Source organism: Macrobrachium rosenbergii, chromosome 11, assembly GCF_040412425.1.
Source record: "Macrobrachium rosenbergii isolate ZJJX-2024 chromosome 11, ASM4041242v1, whole genome shotgun sequence".
Lineage (NCBI taxonomy): Eukaryota > Metazoa > Arthropoda > Malacostraca > Decapoda > Palaemonidae > Macrobrachium > Macrobrachium rosenbergii.
This window is the reverse complement of record NC_089751.1, coordinates 21,200,619-21,219,907: the sequence shown is the minus strand read 5'-3', so window position 1 is coordinate 21,219,907 and position 19,289 is coordinate 21,200,619. Positions and strand designations below refer to the sequence as shown.

The window sequence follows — 19,289 nt, the reverse complement described above, 5'->3', positions numbered from 1 at the left end:
CATGAATAAATGCACTTTTTGTGATAGAACTATTAAAATACTCAGGTATAAGCACTTTTACAGGGTTTTTCTTGGTTTAAGCTATCAAAATGGGCAGTTCTAAGTGTTTGTAGAGGGGTTTTAAGCATTCGCGGATTTGACCTATTCGCGGGGGGGTATGGGACGCATCCCCCGTGAATACGGGGGTTCACTGTATAGAGCGCCCAGTGTCTGAGTGCCCATGTTATGAGCGCACTTCATCCGAGCGCCCATCGCACGAGTATGCAGTTTCTGCCTTTCAAAGTTGGAAGAGCCCGTGTATGACCACTCAGAGTTTGAACATCAAATCATCGAGTGCCCAGGTGCCGAGTGCCCATCCTTTGGGCGCCAAGTGTCCACGAAGAATGCAACCGCTTTCAAGGAGCCAGTGTCTGTTCCGACAGCGAGTGGGCGCCCAACATCCGTGCATCCAGTCTCTGTGGGAGCTTCTCTTGAAGTCCTCTGTGGGCGCTTCTCTTGAAGTCCTCCCTACTTGTAGCATCTTTGTGACCCTGCAAGGAGAGATTCCAGTATCTGATGCTTCAGATGAATTTCTGTCTGTTGCTCAGGATCCTTTGTTTGTGTCGCTTCAACTCTAGCTTGATAAAGTTCTGAGCCTTCTTCAAAAGCCAACTCTGGTAGTGCAAGAGACTGTGGACCCCTCAGGATCACCTGCTTCTTCCATCGAGGAACCTGTAGAAGAGGAGCACTCAAGGAGTGGTTCCCTGATCTGCTAGGCCTTTTGACGGATGTCCCAAGGCTACATCCTCAGAAGAGAAATCTTCTCAAACAGCCGCACTTTTTCCAATTCCATCAAGGGTTATTCACTCTCACTCTGACAGCTTCAGACTGTCAGGGAGCTTGTCAGAGCGAAAGGATTCTCAAGGAAGGTTGCAGAGGCTATTGCTAAGTGTAGGTGACAATCTTCTACTGCAGTTTACCAAGCCAAGTGGGCAGTTTTTCGGAAGTGGTGCCGGGAGTGAAATATCTCCTCTTCTCAAACATCTGAAGCCCAAATCGCAGATTTTCTGTTACATCTTAGAACCTCGAAAGGACTCGCAACATCTACCATCAAGGGTTGCAGAGCGATGTTGAGTTCAGTATTTAAACATAGAGGAGTAGACCTGTCTTCAAACCAAGACATCAGCGATTTAATAAAACATTTTAATGCTAGTAAGCAAGCAAAACCCTTGGGAATCGCTTGGAACTTGGACGTGATCCTTAAATGGCTGTCAGGACTGCCATTTGAACCTTTGGATTCATTGTCACCTCTGAATCTGACGAAGAAGAACTTATTCTTGATGGCATTGGCTACAGCCAAGTGAGCCAGTGAACTTCATGCCATCGATAAAAGGGTAGGTTTCTCACAAGGCAATGCTGTATACTCACTGATTCTGGATTTTTTGGCCAAGAATGAGGCCCAGACTAACCCTTGGCCTCGCTCTTTTTCAATCAAGACCCTGTCCGAAGTACTCGGTCGATCCGATCAAGAGAAAGTCCTCTGCCCTGTAAGAGCCTTGAGAGTATACCTTAAAAGAACCAAAAAACCTTAGAGGTTCGGCCTCGAATCTGTGGTAGTCTGTGAAAGACCCCATCCGTCTTTTGCCCAAGAATGCATTATCATTCTTTTTAAGATCTGTGATTTCGGAAGCACATTTGGGAATTCAAGATGATTTACTGCCCTTATGTAAAGTAAAGGCTCATGAAATAAGAGCTGTGGCGATGTCTTTGGCTTTCAGACTTAATCTGTCTCTCTCTTCAATTTTGCAAGCAACATTTTGGGGGTGCAAGTCAGTGTTTGCCATGTTTTACTTTCAGGATATTGAAATGGTGTACAAAAAATGCAGTACTTTAGGTAGGTCCGTTCTTCAGGTAGTTGCACTTCTTGGGAAGTCTGGTGAACACTGAGTCGTGAGTGTCACCAATCTGTATTTTATGGCTTTGGTTAAAATTTTGTGGTGGTGTAGGTTAATTTTATCTGGTCTTTGTTATTCTATTGTACTGCGCTCACGGCAAGGGCACATCCACATATTATTTGTATGACCCTTTTGGATCGTAAGCTTTGGCAACCTGTGATTAATCTCCTATGTTGCAAAGCACCCACACAAGTAGAGGCGACCCTTGGCTCTACCGCCACGCCACTACAGGTCAAGAGGAGCTACAACCAGAGGCAGTACCTGTCTGCTGTTGCTCCCTCACCAGGTAAGGTTACAACAAGCATTTGAAGATGCTAGCTAACTTTCTATTCCAAATTCTTTTCCATATCAGAGTCTTTTTTGGGGTAGCATATGTCCATCATCCCACCTCCAATCAATGTGGGATTCAGCTATGTAATTGTTTGGTAAGTTACTTATATAAAAATGACATTTTTATAATAAAATAAAGTTTTATATATACTTACCAAGTAATTACATGATCGGAGCAAAGATTAGTTGCTGGCAGAGCAAAGGACGTATAAAGGCAGGCCACAGGAACTGATGAACTTTGGGAACAAAGATTACGAACAGAGGGAGCAAAGATTGGCTGCTGGCAGAGCAAGGGAGGCACAAAGGTGGGCCACAGAAACTGATGAACAGCAGGAGCTAAGATTGGCTGCTGGCAGAGCAAGGGGGCAAGCACTATCGCAAAATGTCATGTATCATGCAGCTGTTGATGGGACTGAAAATGCAATGCCTGCTGTGAGACATGACCTGGGACCTATGACAACAGATTGCAAATATGAATTATATAAAGCCCAGTATTTTTTCAGCCGAGAAACGATCATTTCTTCGTTGCTGCTCTCTTGATGGCAAGGAAGTGGCACCTCCATTATCTCCTTATCCAGACCAGATTAGGCTATTGCTCATTGGAAATACTACTGCCAAGACTTCAGAAAGTGTGTCAGTGCAAACGTAATTGACAAGCTTTATGCAGTCTTTCACTTCGGACGATGTGACCATACATCAAAAAGTTCTGCTTTGTAAAATTTGAGGATCTTATGTCTTACTGCATTTCTTGATAGTTAAACTTTTTTATGTCCACAAATGCATTTGAGTTCAGGAACGTTTGAAATTTTTTTCTTTGATGGTTCAATAAACATGACAATCTTTGAAGTCGTAATTTTTGAGCTCCTTAATTACTATGACTAGCAAGATATTTTTCTGAATGAGTTATGAAAGAATTTTCCACTCACAAATCTTAATCTCAACACATGGACTAGCAAATGTGAGCAGTAGTTAGTATCTGCTAGTTTTATTTGGATCTGAAAGCATTCTTTCATCATGTATATGTAAAAGGCAAGGTGGTTGAAATCATGACCAGCAAGAATACCAAAGTAACATTCCCCAAGATCCAAGAGGATCTTTCCTTATACTGGATACAGCCTTTCTGGCTTTGTTACTTGGAGATGAGTCTGGGAACTGGAAGAACTAAAAAGAGTAAGTGGTGGGATCAGGAAATGAGAGGTTTAACAAGGGGAAAAAAATAAGATTGTCTGGTGTTCATGACACAAAATCATAAGCATGTTTATAGGATTGGTATGGTAGTCAAGGATCGGAAGTTGTTAGGTCTATCCTTGCAGCTGACTGTTGTTAAAGATACAAATCCCACTTTACTGGACCAAACCACTGCGTCCTTTGCTATTCCATCACACTCGTAGTATGCCAAGTACGAAGAAGGCCTTCAAGTTAAGTTAAGTATACCGTAGTTTAACCAGACCAATGAGCTGATAAACAGCTCTCCTAGGGCTGGCTCGAAGGATTAGATTTATTTTACGTGGCTAAGAACCAAGTGGTTACCTAGCAACGGGAGCTACAGCTTATTGTGGAATCCAAACCACATTATAACAAGAAGTTAATTTCTATCACCAGAAATAAATTTCACTAATTCTTCAGCTGCACAGATATTTGCAATTCATTGGTAACCTTCCCCCTGTATGTATCAGAAACTAGTAACTTGGAATATATGTGCTATTCCATTCTAGTGCAGGCAGCATAGTTTAGGAGCCTTTAGGATATTGCTGATGACATACCTGCTCAAACTATGGTTCTTGGCTGTAAGATCATAGTTATTCTTTAACTTATCTAGTAATTCGAAACGTCTTCATGGTGGGGTCAGACCTCTAATTCTTTGTCCCTGCTTCAGGAGAAGTTCCTAGATCCATAGATTCATGAAATTAACCATCCTTTCCTTTATTCATTATAGATGGATATTTTCTATGATATATAGACTTCCAAGGGTTAATTTCAGCTACAGTATATCACACTTAGTGTATAAGTCCCGTCCTTCTGGAACATTACTGCTCTCTTATTCATCAAATTTCCCAACAGTTCTGAAGCAGGAGGCTGACTGAATGAGCCAAGAGTATACTAAATGCAAAATTTTTTGAGTCAGTTCAACTTATCAAAGTTTGTTCTCACAAACAATCTCTGGTATCTTATTATCAGGTTTTTAGTATCTCAGTCATTCTCACCTAAATAGAAATTTGGCCAAATTGCAAGTAGCAGATTTATGGTGAAACTAAAATTTTTTATAATCAATTTTCTCAATACTGCCAATGCTAGTTTCCACCTCTCAGCCTGCAGATTTCTTGCAGCTCATGTATTAGACAATATGAATAATGGCACAAATAGCTGCTTTAGACCCATGGATCCACTTACTCATGTACATTAGAAGTGGCTAACTACTATTCTGTTTCTTTCTTTTTAGAGGAACTGAAATATCTGGGATGATTACATGCCACACAATAAAAGCCAATTATATAATGAGTATCATATTTTTCAAGAAGTTCTTTCTCTTTTAATCCATTTGAATATAGGAGTTTGATTTGCACATGATTGTAGAGGCTGTTTTATATGATATATTACCTATAAGTGAAGTTAAGGGTGTTGCAGGGGTGTTGCTTGGTAGCTTTAATTTGGGGTTAACATGTTACTGGGAGAGAGAGTAGAGCAAGGGATATAGATAGGTAACAGTGCTTATTATGTTTTATTTACCATAGAATTTGACATTTGTAATGTAGGTAGGGGCTAATAATTTCTATTAGGAAGGGATATAGATAGGTAACAGTGCTTATTATGTTTTATTTACTGTAGAATTTGACATTTGTAATGAGGTGAGGGCCAATAATTTCTATTAGGAAGGTGTCTAGATTATTATTTTTTTTTTATTTAGAATTAGCAAAAATAATTGGAAGGATTTTTTACTGGATGACTAGTGAAGATAAATCCTCAGTCATGGAAAGCATGATTAATGAATCATATAGGTTAGGGAACTGACACATTACTTGAAAACAAAAATTAGATAAAAACCTTTCATGGTTTCTATTTAAAAGCTATGTTAAGTCTGCAGTATTTCCTATTCAGTGTAATAGGAAACTGTTTAAATCTTGAGAGAAGTTTTTATCCAAGTACTAAAATAGGTGCAGGATGGAAAACATGGGGAAGTTGCAATTAATAGCAATGCCATTAGGACCATATAATGTAGGTGATGCCTTTTAGGAACATCTGTTCTACCTTTTTTTGTAATAAGAAATTTCTTTATTTCAGTATGAAGTAAGAAATTTCTTCATTTCAGTATGAAGTCCCATAATGGGAGACATGGAGTGCATCCATCAGAGAAATGGTGATGTACGCTGAAATAGGTTGCAATAATCGTTATTTGGAATGAATTGTACCTACTGTTAAAGTTAGCTTATATCTTCATGCCATTAGGTGCAATCAGAATTCAAAGTAAAAAAAGAAAAAAAACTACCTGACTAACCTGCTAGGACTGTCTTTATAATCACCTGTTTCCCACCAGGTGGCATTGGAATGTTTATGTTCTTGTCAGAGTTTCTCATGCCGTGTCCTTGTGCAGACTGAATTGGCATTAGTATTAATTTTTACTATTTCTTGCTGATTTTCTCCTGTACAGTTTTGTTCTTGTTTTCTGTTTTTGCATTATGTCACTTACAGCAAGCAGAGGTGAAAGCATTAGGCTGCATATAGGAAAGAGTTTGCGTAAACCAAATGTTTCAGTTCTTCATGATGGCCACGTGTGGTAGCCTAGCTGTTGAGGCACGAGTGTGGTTTTTCTTCTTGGAAAGAAAATAGGAGTTATCAACGAGAGGATGAATAATTTTGTGACATATTCTATCAGAAAATGTTAGAGGCCGATAGATTACATAGACAACTTGTTACGGCAGGCCATAAGCCTACTCAGTGCCTTTCATTGTTGCTTCTCATCCTTTGCCTGACAGGTTAATTCCTCTCTCTCTCTCTCTCTCTCTCTCTCTCTCTCTCTCTCTCTCTCTCTCTCTCTCTCTCTCTCTCTCTCTCTCTCTCTCAGTGATGACTTATTTTGGTTTGCCCCGCAAGAGAGAGTGTTGGAGCCTTGGTGTCTGTCTGTAGCCCACCCATCTACATCTGTTGGTCTTCTCCACGGACATGGAACCATGGCAAGTCTCGGGACCAAGGTCTGTGCCCTTTGCCACCTCTCTTAACTGCCTTCCGGTTCGAATTCGATGCATTCTCCTGAGGATTTATTTGATAGTTTACCACTCGTGTTTACTGGCTCTTATATCACCTGTTTTGGAGAGAGTGATAGTGATGTACTGTATGTGAACTGGTAGAGTTATATATGGATTATAGACACATTACCTTTATTTCTGTAGTTTCTGAGCTGCTTGTCAATTCTTCTGTTGTTATCATTTACTCATCCTGTATTGTCCCCCCTCTTACTCAGTTTCACCCTCTGTCACCTCTTATTTGTCTCCTTGTGACAATTGTTCCTATAGTCAACCCCCACCTATTCACAGTTTGGGATTCACGCCTTCACCTATCTGCTGATTTTTCTGTGGAACTTACCCCTGAATTATTCGTGAAAAATTTGGTAATTTGCATATTTTTTCGTAGAGAAATATTCATTAATTACAGGCAGACCCTGGTTATCGGCAATCCGGGTTTACGGCTCTTGTCTAGCGACATCGATAACTGGATTTTCGGCGCCGATATAGGCCAAGCTCCGCTTATCAGTACCGATCTCTGGTTATCGGCACTGATCCCCACATAACAGCAGCAGCGATCCCCGGTTATTAGCGCCGATAAGTACTGTTTATTGCTGATTTTCGGCTATCTTCACGCTATCAGGAATGGAACCCCCGTCAATAACCAGGGACAGCCTGTACAGTACTGTATTTTCATGTTAGTTTTGTGACTAAATACATTTTGTACGTTGAAAAAAACGATTTACTAATTTTCAAATACAGTAGTAATTATTAATATAAACACAGCAAAATATCAGTCAAATGTATTGTTTTCAATGCATATTAAATATTTAGGTACTGTACAGTACTTAACTTCCAGTCCCAGTGTTTCCTCTATGTCCTGTAAAAAAAGAAACAGGACTGCTTCAATACTGTATGAGAGAAAATGGATGTGTCTGAATGTATAGGGGTAATTTGAATAGTTTTCACACTTAGCTGTTAGCCATATATTTTTAAGGGTAATGTTGTAAGACAACTTTGAAATGATATTAAAGTGTTTTAGATGATAGTTTAAGGTACTGTATATTCTGTGTAGGATGATAGTTTAACCTATACATTTGGTGTTTGAACTATTAAAATAAGCAGTTATAAAAGTTTCTGGAGAGGGTCTTTGGTATTTGAACTATTTACAGTATATTTCTGCATATAAGACGACCTTTAAATCCTAAAATTCACCCCTAAAAATTGTGGGTCGTCTTATACTACCATTCTAAAATCAAACCTTGAATTCTAAGTGATGTTTATTAGTAGGCTAGCCTCAGCCTTGGTGCGATAACCACCGACACACATGAAAAGATTCACATCATGAAATAAACTTATAATAAAGGTAGTAAAACCATTTTTACCTTATATGTTATTGGCATATTTAATGAATAATTCCATATCAGTGAAATCAACTTTTATCTATGCAAACCCAGCTGAGAATATGTAAACATCGAGTTATGATTGAACACACTGCAACCTTTATCTTTTGGTAACCTTTTAGAAATTTTAATGAGTAATTACTGTAGTAGTAACATTTAGGATAACATAATATTTATTTTACATAAAAAATTCATTATTTTGGTGGTAAATAACACAATTTTGGATTACATACAACTGTTTAGAACAGTTCAGTCATAAGAATGATAATTATATATGATAATTATCGTACATTATCGCATTGTTGTTAGGGGTTGTTTGTGATTGGCAATGTAACATAAACAGAACAGTGCTTTCCCTTTTAGGCGACGTGTAGGAAAAATGTGATATAGAATCGGCTTTGTTATTTCATTTATTTTGAATTTCTAAGGATACAGTAAGTAAAACAGTATTTGTAGTAACATCATCTTTATAAAACTAAAAGCTAGCCTATACACAGATGGTTTTGTAATATAGCAGTTGTCTTATACAGGCAGTCCCTGGTTATTGATGCTTGTCTAGCGACAAAAATCAGTGATTTTCGGCACTGATATGAGCTGATTTCCACTTGTCTGTGCCGATAACCGAAAATCTGTGATTTTCGCTTATCGTCATGCCGTCGGAACAGAACCCCTGCCGATAACTGGGGACTGCCTGTACTATAGATAGGAGATAAATTCATGAAAATTTACCATAATTTTTGACCTCGTCTTATCTAAAGGTCATCTTATACACAGAAATATATGGTAAATAGCTAGTTATAAGCATTTTTAGAGGGGGATGTCAAGTATTCGCACATTTTGGCTATTCGCGGATGGTTGTGGTCCCTATCCCCCGCGAATACTGTGGGTTGACTGTATTCGCAATAACGGCTCTTCCTCTTCCGCCGTTTATTTATCTAGAGTAAGCAAGCCTGGTGATAGAACGGGTTCTCGCTTCTCAGCAATCACCTCATAAAGTGCTGTGTAGATGGCTCCAGGTGTCATCTTGGTTCTGTGGTGACACTATGGGAGAACCCTCTTCCTTCCCTACCCAGCCATCTCTCTCCCAGCTATCCATTACTACAGCTGTCATTCTGTGACATCATTGCTGATTTTCCCTACTATGTCACTTTCCCTGGTGTTTTTCACCTCACTGTCCATCCATAGATTTGCCGTTTTCTGCCATCTCGGTTCTTCCTTTAGACTCAAGAGTTTTCAACCCTGATTTGGTTGATTCTTTTTTAACTTTTAAGCGATGAATAGTTTGTGTGGTTCCCCTTTAACTCCCTTTTGCCGAAGATGAATCCATTGACGGGCGCTCTTTTGTATGCTTTAACCTCAGCCCGTTTAAATGAGTAAGAAGTTAGCCCTGCTTATGGTAAGTCACATTACCAAGAAAAGTCTGTGCCTTTTGGAAAAGTGATTAACAGACAAAAGAGAAAGCTAGTAAACTATTTAAAAGTTAAATAGCTCTGCACCTAACATTCGCAGTGTAGTGTGCTCACAACTGTGTCTATAGAGTTAGCACTTAGGAATCAATGGACCAACTGAGGTGATATGCTGGCATGTTGCTTACTTAATCCAAAACAACAACTGAGGTGATCTTAGAAGCATATCACTTAAAGCTGCTTTTTGGGAGATGCCACTTCATCAGTTTACAGTTTTATGAAGTTGTTTAGAGCTGTGTTAGGACTTAGATAAATTATCAGTTTTTCACCTTTCTCTGTTCTACATGTAAGTTTTAAGTTTTTGCACCAGGGAAGCGAAAGACTTCTCTCGTTGGTAAGGTGATTTGGCCTAGCGGTGGGGTTGAAGTACTTTTGAGTTTGGTATGTAACTCTTAGCATTACAGCTCGATTATTGCGAGAATATGTATATATATATGTATTATATACAGTATATGAATGTCTTTTACTATAATACAGCAGTACAGTATGAAAATAAAAAGGCTCATGAAACACTGTATGAATGTTTCAACCATATTCTGATCACGTCTTCTGTGAACAGGGTCATAGAAGGAATTGCTCGAAATATTTGGCTGAAACGTTCATACAGTGTTTTATGGGCCTTTTTATTTTCATATATATACTGTATATATTTATGTATGTATATGTGAATGTGTATATATGTGTATACATTGTACGTATACAGGAGGTCCTTGGGTTACGGAGGAGATATGTTCCTAATGACACGTCGTAACCCGATTTTCAACATAAGTTGGAACGCACTCAGTTAAGCACCTACGTCACCCACCTTGCTACTGCAATAGTAAAGTCATAATCTAGGACATCAAAACACAACATTTCTATGACATATATGGACTAAGAAAAATGCATGGACATAAATGTAAAATACACTAATGTGAATCAATGTAAATAATGAAATGAAACTAAAAGAACAGAGTGGACTTTCCTTTTTTTACAAGCAATGCCATCAGAAGAGTAATTTTTATGCTCGGAGGGCATGATTAAGGGCACATATTAAAAAAAAAAAAAACAGAAACAAGACAACAGAGTCCGAGGAACCCAAATGGCATACAAGCAGAATGCAAACAAAGCGCCAGCCTCAGTACAGTGCTTGGTGACGATGTATTCTTCCACCATGCCCAGCAAACTAGTTCCCTTGTGAAGTTTGGATTTACGATGCAAACGTTGAAAGTCAAAATAAAAATTATTTAATCATTTATGAGGACCACATCCCAACCACAAATGATGTAGCAGTCCCCTGTTATCGGCAGGCTGGGTTATCGGTGATCAGGTTTTACAGGTTTTGTCTAGTGATGAAAATCGGCAATTTTCAGCGCCGAAAATTGCCAATTTCCTCTTATTGACTCCGGTAATTGGGTATTGGCGCCGTTACATATCTGAAATTTTCAGAAATTTTCTTTGTGGTTACATACTTAAAAGAGGCACCGATAACCGAAAATTGGTGATTTTCGGTGCCGATAAGCCCCAGGAATTGCCGATTTTCGGTTATCGGCTCTTTTCAGTTATCATCACAGCATCAGAACGGAACCCCCACCAATAACTGGGGACTGCCTGTGTATGTATTTCTAATATGTATGTACTGTATGTAGACATATATAAGAAATATTGATGATGATAATAGTTATATAAATGTTAGTTCTGAAGGGGCAGCATTTCTTGATGAGCTGTCAGAGTATTAACCTCACCTTGATAGACCTATTTCTGTAGGTAAGGGAAGAAATGTCTTATTCTTTTTTACAACTTGGTTTTAAAGTAACAGAAACAGTTATGTGCATATTTATTTTAGAAAGTGGTCTAGCTCAACCACTAATAGCTGTATTTTGACATGTTCCACCATTGTCTCAACCCCTAAGTATTTAAGGCCATTGTCTCAGATCCCTCTAGGGTATTGCCCCTTCAAACATTTCTGCATGAAAGTTCTGAGCAGACTATCCCAAACCGCTCTCAAGTTCTGCTTCAATAGTGATCAAGGCTCACGTTCTAAGTGAAAGAATTGCAACTGTAACCATAACTGATGTTTTGAACTCTCAGTTCAAGTAGGCTGTAAGGATCCTCTGGAGGCTTTGTGCGAGGTTTCTGAATTCTCTGGGCTTCAAGAAGAACCTTGGGAAGTGATGGGTCTCAGGGAAGGATACTTAGTACCTTTTGTTAATTTTCCACCTGTCGACTTCCCGATATCTTTCTCTCACCGATATCCTTCTCTCTCCACTCTCCTCAAATAGATAAGTTCCAACTTTGAGAAGGGGAGATCAGATAGTTGTTACGCAATGAGGCCATTGAGCCAATTTTAATCTAGTTTCTGAGGCTTTATTATCATTTTACTTTTTCCCAAGACTTCAGGGAGGGGGCTGGAGGCCAATATTGAACATTTCCAGTCTCAACAAGTTTATTCATTTTACTTCTTTTTCCATGGAGTCATTCAGTTCAGTCCTGGTAGTCAGTTAAACAGATGATTTCCGTCGACATGTAGGACGTGTACTTCCAAACCCCAGTACAACCTTAGTCGAAGAAGTATCTAAGCCTTGTCTTCCAAGGGAAGGTCTTCTAGTTCTAGGGTTTGTGTTTTGATCTGAGTATGGCACTACAAATATGCACCTGTGTGTTCACCTGTGTGTTGGCATCCTTAGCAAGATGGAGTCACCTGCTTGGTATCAAGAGTTCTGTACTTGGACAGCTGGTTAGTTCTTGACAATTTATTTCAGGCGATTTTGAGGGTGTAAGATTATCTTCTATGTGTAGCCTCAGCGCTGGTTGTTTCATTTAATTCCAACAAATCTGTGCTTTTCAGATCTCAGTAATGGTTTATCTGGAGATGAAGATAGGCTCTCTCTTTTCAGGTTTGTTCCAACAGAGACAAAACAATCGCAGTCTTTTCCTACAGTTCAAAGAGACACAAGTCGAGTGGTCTGTTGAGGCTAGCAAAGAAACTTCTTTTTTCTTTGGACAGAGTCCAGGAACATCATTTCTTTATCTCTTTTGTCCCAGGGAGAAACACCATTATTGAAGACCAGCTCAGCAGGAAAGGGCAAGGCCTTCGTTCAGAATGGTCTATTCCACAGGTTTGCTAGAAGTCGTGGAACATTTGGGGAGACCCAAACATCAGTCTGTTCACATCTGCCCAAAACACCACTCCTGGTTTACTGCCCTCCAAGCCAGGATCCTGAGGCATGGGCAGTCAATGCCTTTCTTCAAGAGTGGTCGAATCCAGACCTTTACTCTTTTCCTCTGTTTGTTTTTTGAAGGAATACTCAACAATGTGTGAGCTTTGCAGAACACAAGACAATTTTGATATCATCTTGCTGGCTTCAAAGGGAATGGTTTCTCCAACTTCCTTTCCTGGTGGTAGATGTTCCTTGCCTTCTGCCATTGAGGAAAGGTCTTTTCAGACAGTCTAATTTGAGTTCTCATTAACTTCCACATGCTTCCTCTGACCACATAGAGATTATCAACTGTCTCTTACAAGCTAGAGGCTTTTCTAGAGTGGCTAGGGAAGCAATCCTTAAGCTTAGAAGGCTCTCCGCTGTTAGACTTTATAGATAATAGTGGTCAGTTTAATTATTTTGATGCTTGTCCAGAGGGATATCCAACACCTGTACACTACAGATATCCTGATCAAGTTCTCTGATATCTCAGGTATGCAAAGTAGTTTTCTGTTCCAGCAATCAAAGGATGTCGCTTCACATTGTCTTCAGTTCTGTGTCATGCTAACTGGAATATCAGTGACTATTTAAATTTGAAAGAGGTTTTCAATCTTTTGAGTTGAAAATTTCAAATCTTCACACCAGCGTTTACAATGAAATATGGATGTAGTCCTTAAGGATTTAACTTTACCCCAGTTTGAGCCTTTGGATAAGGCATATCTTCAGAACTTTAAAAACACTTTCTTTTAGCTCTTGTGATGGTAAAGCACATGAGTGAACTTCAAGTTCTTTCTTGTATGTGGGCTTTGTTGTAGAGGAAACCTTTTGCTCATCTTTCATTGCTTAGAGAAAAAATATGGAAGTGGAGGCCCTTCCCAGATTTGTGACAGTGTTAATTTTTCAACTTTGGTAGGCAGTGAAGAAATGGTTTTATGTCCAGTTAGAACTCTGAGGGTTTACTTGGAGAGACTTAAACTCTTAAGATGAGAAGTTAAGAATTTGTAATGTGGTGGTAAGAGGCCAAACACTCCAAGTCCAAGAATGGTTGATTAAGTCAATGTTCACAGAGTTGATTTCTGAGCTTTTACCATTTTTGAAAGCCTCATCTTTTCATTTCCGCGTACGCTAGAGAAGATTGTCAGTGCAACTCAGTGGGGATGTAACGCTGTTTTTGCCTCACATTACTTGCAAAACATTGAAATTTAGATGAGAATAACCATGCTTTCTCTCTCTTGTTAGTTATTATGAAATCCCACTATTAAATTTAGGGAGCATGAAGGTACACATTGGTATATACAGGCAGTCCCCAGTTATTGGCGAGGGTTCCATTCCTGACGGCGTGACGATAACCGAAAATCGGCAATAACAGCGCTTATCGGTGCCACTGTTAAGTGGAGATCGGCGCCGATAACCAGAGATCGGCACCGATAACTGGAGATCAGCACCGATAACCGGAGATCAGTGCCGATAAGTGGAGATCAGTGCATATCGGTGCCGAAAATCCAGTTATCGTCGTTGCTAGGCAAGCGCCGTAAAACCCAATCGCCAATAACCAGGGACTGCCTGTAGTAGCCTACCCTCATATTTGAAGGTAGTTGTCTTTAGTTTTGGACTGTCGTTTATGGACTTTCGACTCGGGCACAGGAGTCACTAGTACTCTATCATTAAAAAGGTTTTAGTTTGCTTGGCTGAACAGTTGTTTTTCTGGCTGCACAAACCCACCATCCTCATTCATTGTGGTAGTCAGCTAACTTTAACAGTAGGTAAGATTCATTCCAAATAATGGAAATTTTTATGATAAAAAGTAATTATTTGGATATTTACCTACTGTTAAAGTGGAAACCCACCCAGTCTCCCCACATCTTAGTGGATGGTCGTGAAGAGTTCTGACAAGAATGTAAATATTCCAGTGCCACCTGGTGGGAAACAGGTGATTACAGAGACAGTCCTAGCAGGTTATTAAAGCGTTATTTTTTTTATTTTGAATGCCGATTGCACCGAATGGCGCAAAGATAAAAGACTACCCTGCAGCACCATATTCATGGGTTTTGAAACTTTGAAGTAATGTTCAGCAATGCAGTCCCTGGATACTATTCTTAATTGCACACTATTTGTAGAGCACAAGAAGTTTGTAGGTACAAGAATAAAAAATGTTGTCTTTTACATTTGTTCTTGCACAATTTGGCTATGTATATGCACAATTTGGCTATGTATAATGAAATTAATACTGATTGGATACACTGGGATATGAGCCATATGCAAACTCCCAGATTGCCATTCAAGAGTTTAATTTTCTCTTATTTACATCAAGGAAAATTTTTACCCACTTGACATTTCAAAATAAGAAAAATAAGGATTTTAGGAATGGATGTTGAATGCATAGTAGAGATTTCTATCAGAAATGAAAACCAATTTATCGTTCCTTTCATTGATAACAAAGTTGTGTACTATATTCAGGAATTGTCTTTGAAATGGGTTTCCTAATTCACTTTACTGAACAGAGTTTTATGAAAGATTATTTACAGTGCTTGAAGCTTCTAACAGGTTAACAAATTAGTATCTGTTTATGAAACATTCTTTTTAAATCCCACGGTCATAACAAACAAATTACTTCCCAGTGTAGGAATAGTTTCTCCTACACTGATATGATACTTTTGGCTGTGTAAAGCTTGCTTGTGCTCTACAAATGATGGTTTTTGTAAATTGGTAAGAGAGAGTTTGAAATGACCTTGCAATGATAATTACTGTAAATATATTTCTATGTACTACTGTACATTTTCTCCGATTCACATAGCGCCTTTTGATAACTTCTTTCATACTGTTTTTAATTAATAGTGTTTACTGAATTTGCCTACTCACTGGAATTTGATTGCTTTTATTGTATCTTAACAGCAAAGACATAAGACTATTAATCATGTGCATCCTATCCTTGTCTTCCATATTGTGTTCTACATAGATGAAAACTTCTGTCAGGAAGTAAACAGCCTCCCGTTATATTGTAAAGAAAATGATCTGAGGCACATGCAGCCTTTTGGATAGGGATCTGGAAGAATTTTGAAATAATTTTTATTTTTACGTGATGTTTCAGTTCCCAAACCAGATCACTGGGTTATCATGTTTTCCATACTTAAGGATTTACTAATATCGGTTCGTCAGTGCACCTCGTGCGGTGTACTGTAGGCATTACTTAAGGTTCTTTGCAGCGTGACTTCAGCCCCAAGCTCCAGCCCCTTTCGTTTCTTTGACTGCACCTCCTCTCATATTCTCATTCTTCCATCTTACTTTCCACCCTCTCCTAACAGTTGATTCTTAGTTCACCTGCGAGGTTTTCCTCCTGTTACACCTTTCAAACCTTTTACTGTCAGTTTCCGTTTCAGTTCTGAATGATGTCTTAGGTCCCAGTGCTTGGCCTTTGGCCTAAATCCTATATTCAGTTCACTAATATTAGTTTTGCAATAAGCAATAAATATAATTCCAAATTCCAGCTTTTTTTTTTTTTTGTCTTGTTTAGAGTTCAAAGTCAAAAGATCACATGGACTACCTGTACTTACATATGAAAAATTATTAGCTCACTGTAGATTATAATTGTCAAATTCTGTGTTGAAAAAATCCAAATGGTTGATTGGGACTGTTTTCTCTTGCAGACAATTATATTAATTTAAACTTATTTAATTTGTTATTAGCAAAGACTTAGCTAATTAGGATTATCCTGTAGTTCATAATTAATATTTCTTCTCCCTTAGCAAAGAACTGAGAATCTTGCTGAATAGTAGATTCATATACTTCTTTGGGAATTTTGTGCAAAGGTCCCACAACTAACTGCCTTTTAGCCAGGTCTTGTCGATCACAAATACATTATTGTATAGTGCTATATCTCCTGATTGTGATGTAAAACATGATAGAGAAAGAACCTAAAATCTTTGCAGTTTTTATTTAGAATACATATACAGTATTGAATAGTATATAATTGTTTACTTTATGCAAGTCTTTTTTTACTGGACTACCACGTAAGGGGATATTGCTGGAGTATCTTAATGCTGTGAGCTGTAGGCAGCACTAATTGTTTTTGTAGCCTTTTTTTGATCTCTGGCTTTTTTTTTTCATCAGTTCCATTCCCCTTTTGGCTTGTAACTTCACCTGTTTTGTTCATTGGTCCTGACACATAATAATAATAATAATAATAATAATAATAACAACAATAAAATGGTCTTGATTATAAACCGCTGGATGTAACAAACCCTGTTCACCAATTAAATTACATTGCTACTATATCGCCAAATACAGCTCTGTCTTCTGTGACAGGTTCTGAGGAAATGCAAAGTATTAAAGACTGGAAAGCACCTTTTCGTTCATCTGCATCACTAATTATTATTTTATCCATTTGAAAGTAGGTACAGGATACTTCAGGTATTCAGCATGGTATGTTATTGACTGTGGTGGTCTTTTAAAAATAATACTGGACCCTCTTGCTGCGCTTACCATATTGATGTTTGCTGGAAAATATGATTTTCTGTATAGTTTAAGGACATTTTATTTTTTATATGATATACAGTAGTCAGAACACATACTTTAGTTTTAAATGTAGTCACTGAAGGGTTATGCCAGACATAGTGAAAGTGAAATGCCATCTTTTTAATTTGACATTTACTACTCCAGAACTTAAGATTATTGAATGCAGTTTTTCCAGACATCCATTTATATAGCATGAAGTAGTACGCACTAATATTTTCTTATGCTTGTGCAACCCTTATATATTTAGTTACCATTGCACTAAGATTTCAGTTTTTTCTAATAGTAACCCAAAATTGCTAGAAACTATGCAAAGTACAAGGATCACCAAGATAATCTGAAGTAAAGGTTCTTTTTTTTGTTGGTAAATTATTTTGAAAGGCTCACGGGTATTGTGTAGCAGTATGGGTGTAATGCCTACTTTAAGCATTGAGCTGCATTGTAAGTTCTTGTATCATTCTTCTGGCTCCAACTCATCTGTTTCCTTTGGTTTCCTCCCACTTAGCAGTCCAGCTTCCTTGTCTTATTTTACTTTCCATTTCTTGTGGGTGTCTAGAAGTGAAAATGAATGGCCTGGTTGAAGTACTTTGTAATTTTATGTAATTTTCACTAGGGCAATAATATACTATAACCTGTGCTGTATTGTTATTATTGACTAAGGTGTTTTTACACATATATTTCTTCTACTGGTATGGAAAGTTTAGTAGACCATCCAGATGTATGAAGTAAGTTAGTACAGGAAATGAAAGAGAATGTGTAGTATTATGTGATAGAATTAGCATTTTAATTATACATTTACATGTGAAAAGTAGCAGGGGAAGCCTATTCTCAGTTTTCACAATTGCTGTGTACACCTAGTTCCTACCTTCATGATAATTAGAGTTTAGACATAATGGTATTTTTATAGTAATAACAGTATAGGCCTGGCCCATCTCTTCATGATAATTGTAACTTAAGAATCATTCCAGTTTTTCATATTAACTAATTCCAGTACAAACCTAGTCCCAAAGTATATAGCAATTATAGTGTAGGCATTGTCCCCACTTCAGTTTATTTTATAGTTTGCTTTGTTTAGAGGGGCATTGCTTTTAGTTTAAAGTCTTGCTTTGGACTGTATATGACTCCTAACCTCTTCTACAGTAGGTTAATGACATCCTTAACCCACATAACTAGCTTCTGTGGAATGTGCCAGGTGGTTGTCGTGATGATTGCTTGGTGAAGTCATCAATATAAAATAATCAAAGGCTTGTAGTGGTTACTGTTTCTACTTGAATATTTATGCCACTTTTTATCACAGGAGAATTGACTCAACTTTTAACAAAGTTGTACATATTTTCGGATATACAGTAGTTTTGTTACTTGGAAAGTTTCATTTGTTAGATTAGGTTAGATTGCTTTGTTCTGTATAGCTGCAGAACTCAAAAGCAACTGTTTAGCATTAATTTTATATGAGGCAGCATGCTTTGTGCTGCATACTCCATCTTTGAAAGCTTAGGTTCTTAGTGTAGGATAAATATAAATTACTTTGAATTTTATTATTATTTTTAATATACAGCTAAGGGGTAAATAAATGTGAAGATAGATATAAATATTTCGAGCTAGGCATATACAGTATTTGTTGAACAGTATGGCTCTTTATTTGACAAAACAGTAGATGGTTTGCAGTCTTATTTTGTAAACAAGACAAGCTTAACTGTAGAAAGTATTTATGGCTTCTACATTGGTCATGCAGCTTGATGAGTTAAGAAATTAGAAAATGTTTGTAGTGCTCATATGATAATAATGTAATTTGACTGGTAATTAAAGTTATCCCCCACAACTGGCGCTGAGAATAGAAGATTCTACTGAAGTTTTCCTAGTGGAACTTTTGTTTTGCAATCAATAAATGCTTATTGTCCTTTATATATTATTGTTTTTAAATCATATAAAATGAATGATACATGATCTGTGATTTTTTAATAAAGTCAAGAAATAGTGTTATGTTACAGAAAAACCATTTAGTTGGTGATTTTATGTGAAACATATATCAGTTAGTTTCACTCTAGGCTTGAACATTTTGTCTGTCATGAGGAAAACCCTTTGGAATCTTTTGTGTTTACTGAGTGCCTGCAAAGCTTGCTGCTTAGATCCCAGAAAAGTTTACATAAATTCACTCTTGGTGATCATAGTACTTTGCTCCATTTCCAGAAGTGTTCATGCACTCTTAGAGAAGCAGCGTAATATATTGCTTACTAATAAGCACTTGCATTTT

General features: G+C 37.9%; 1 protein-coding gene across 2 annotated transcripts in view; it reads left to right on the top strand.

Moving 5' to 3' along the window:
* Rab27 (RAS oncogene family member Rab27) overlaps positions 1–19,289 on the top strand; it is a 47,704-nt gene that overhangs the window by 11,309 nt on the left and 17,106 nt on the right. The gene's annotated exons all lie outside the window — the stretch shown is intronic.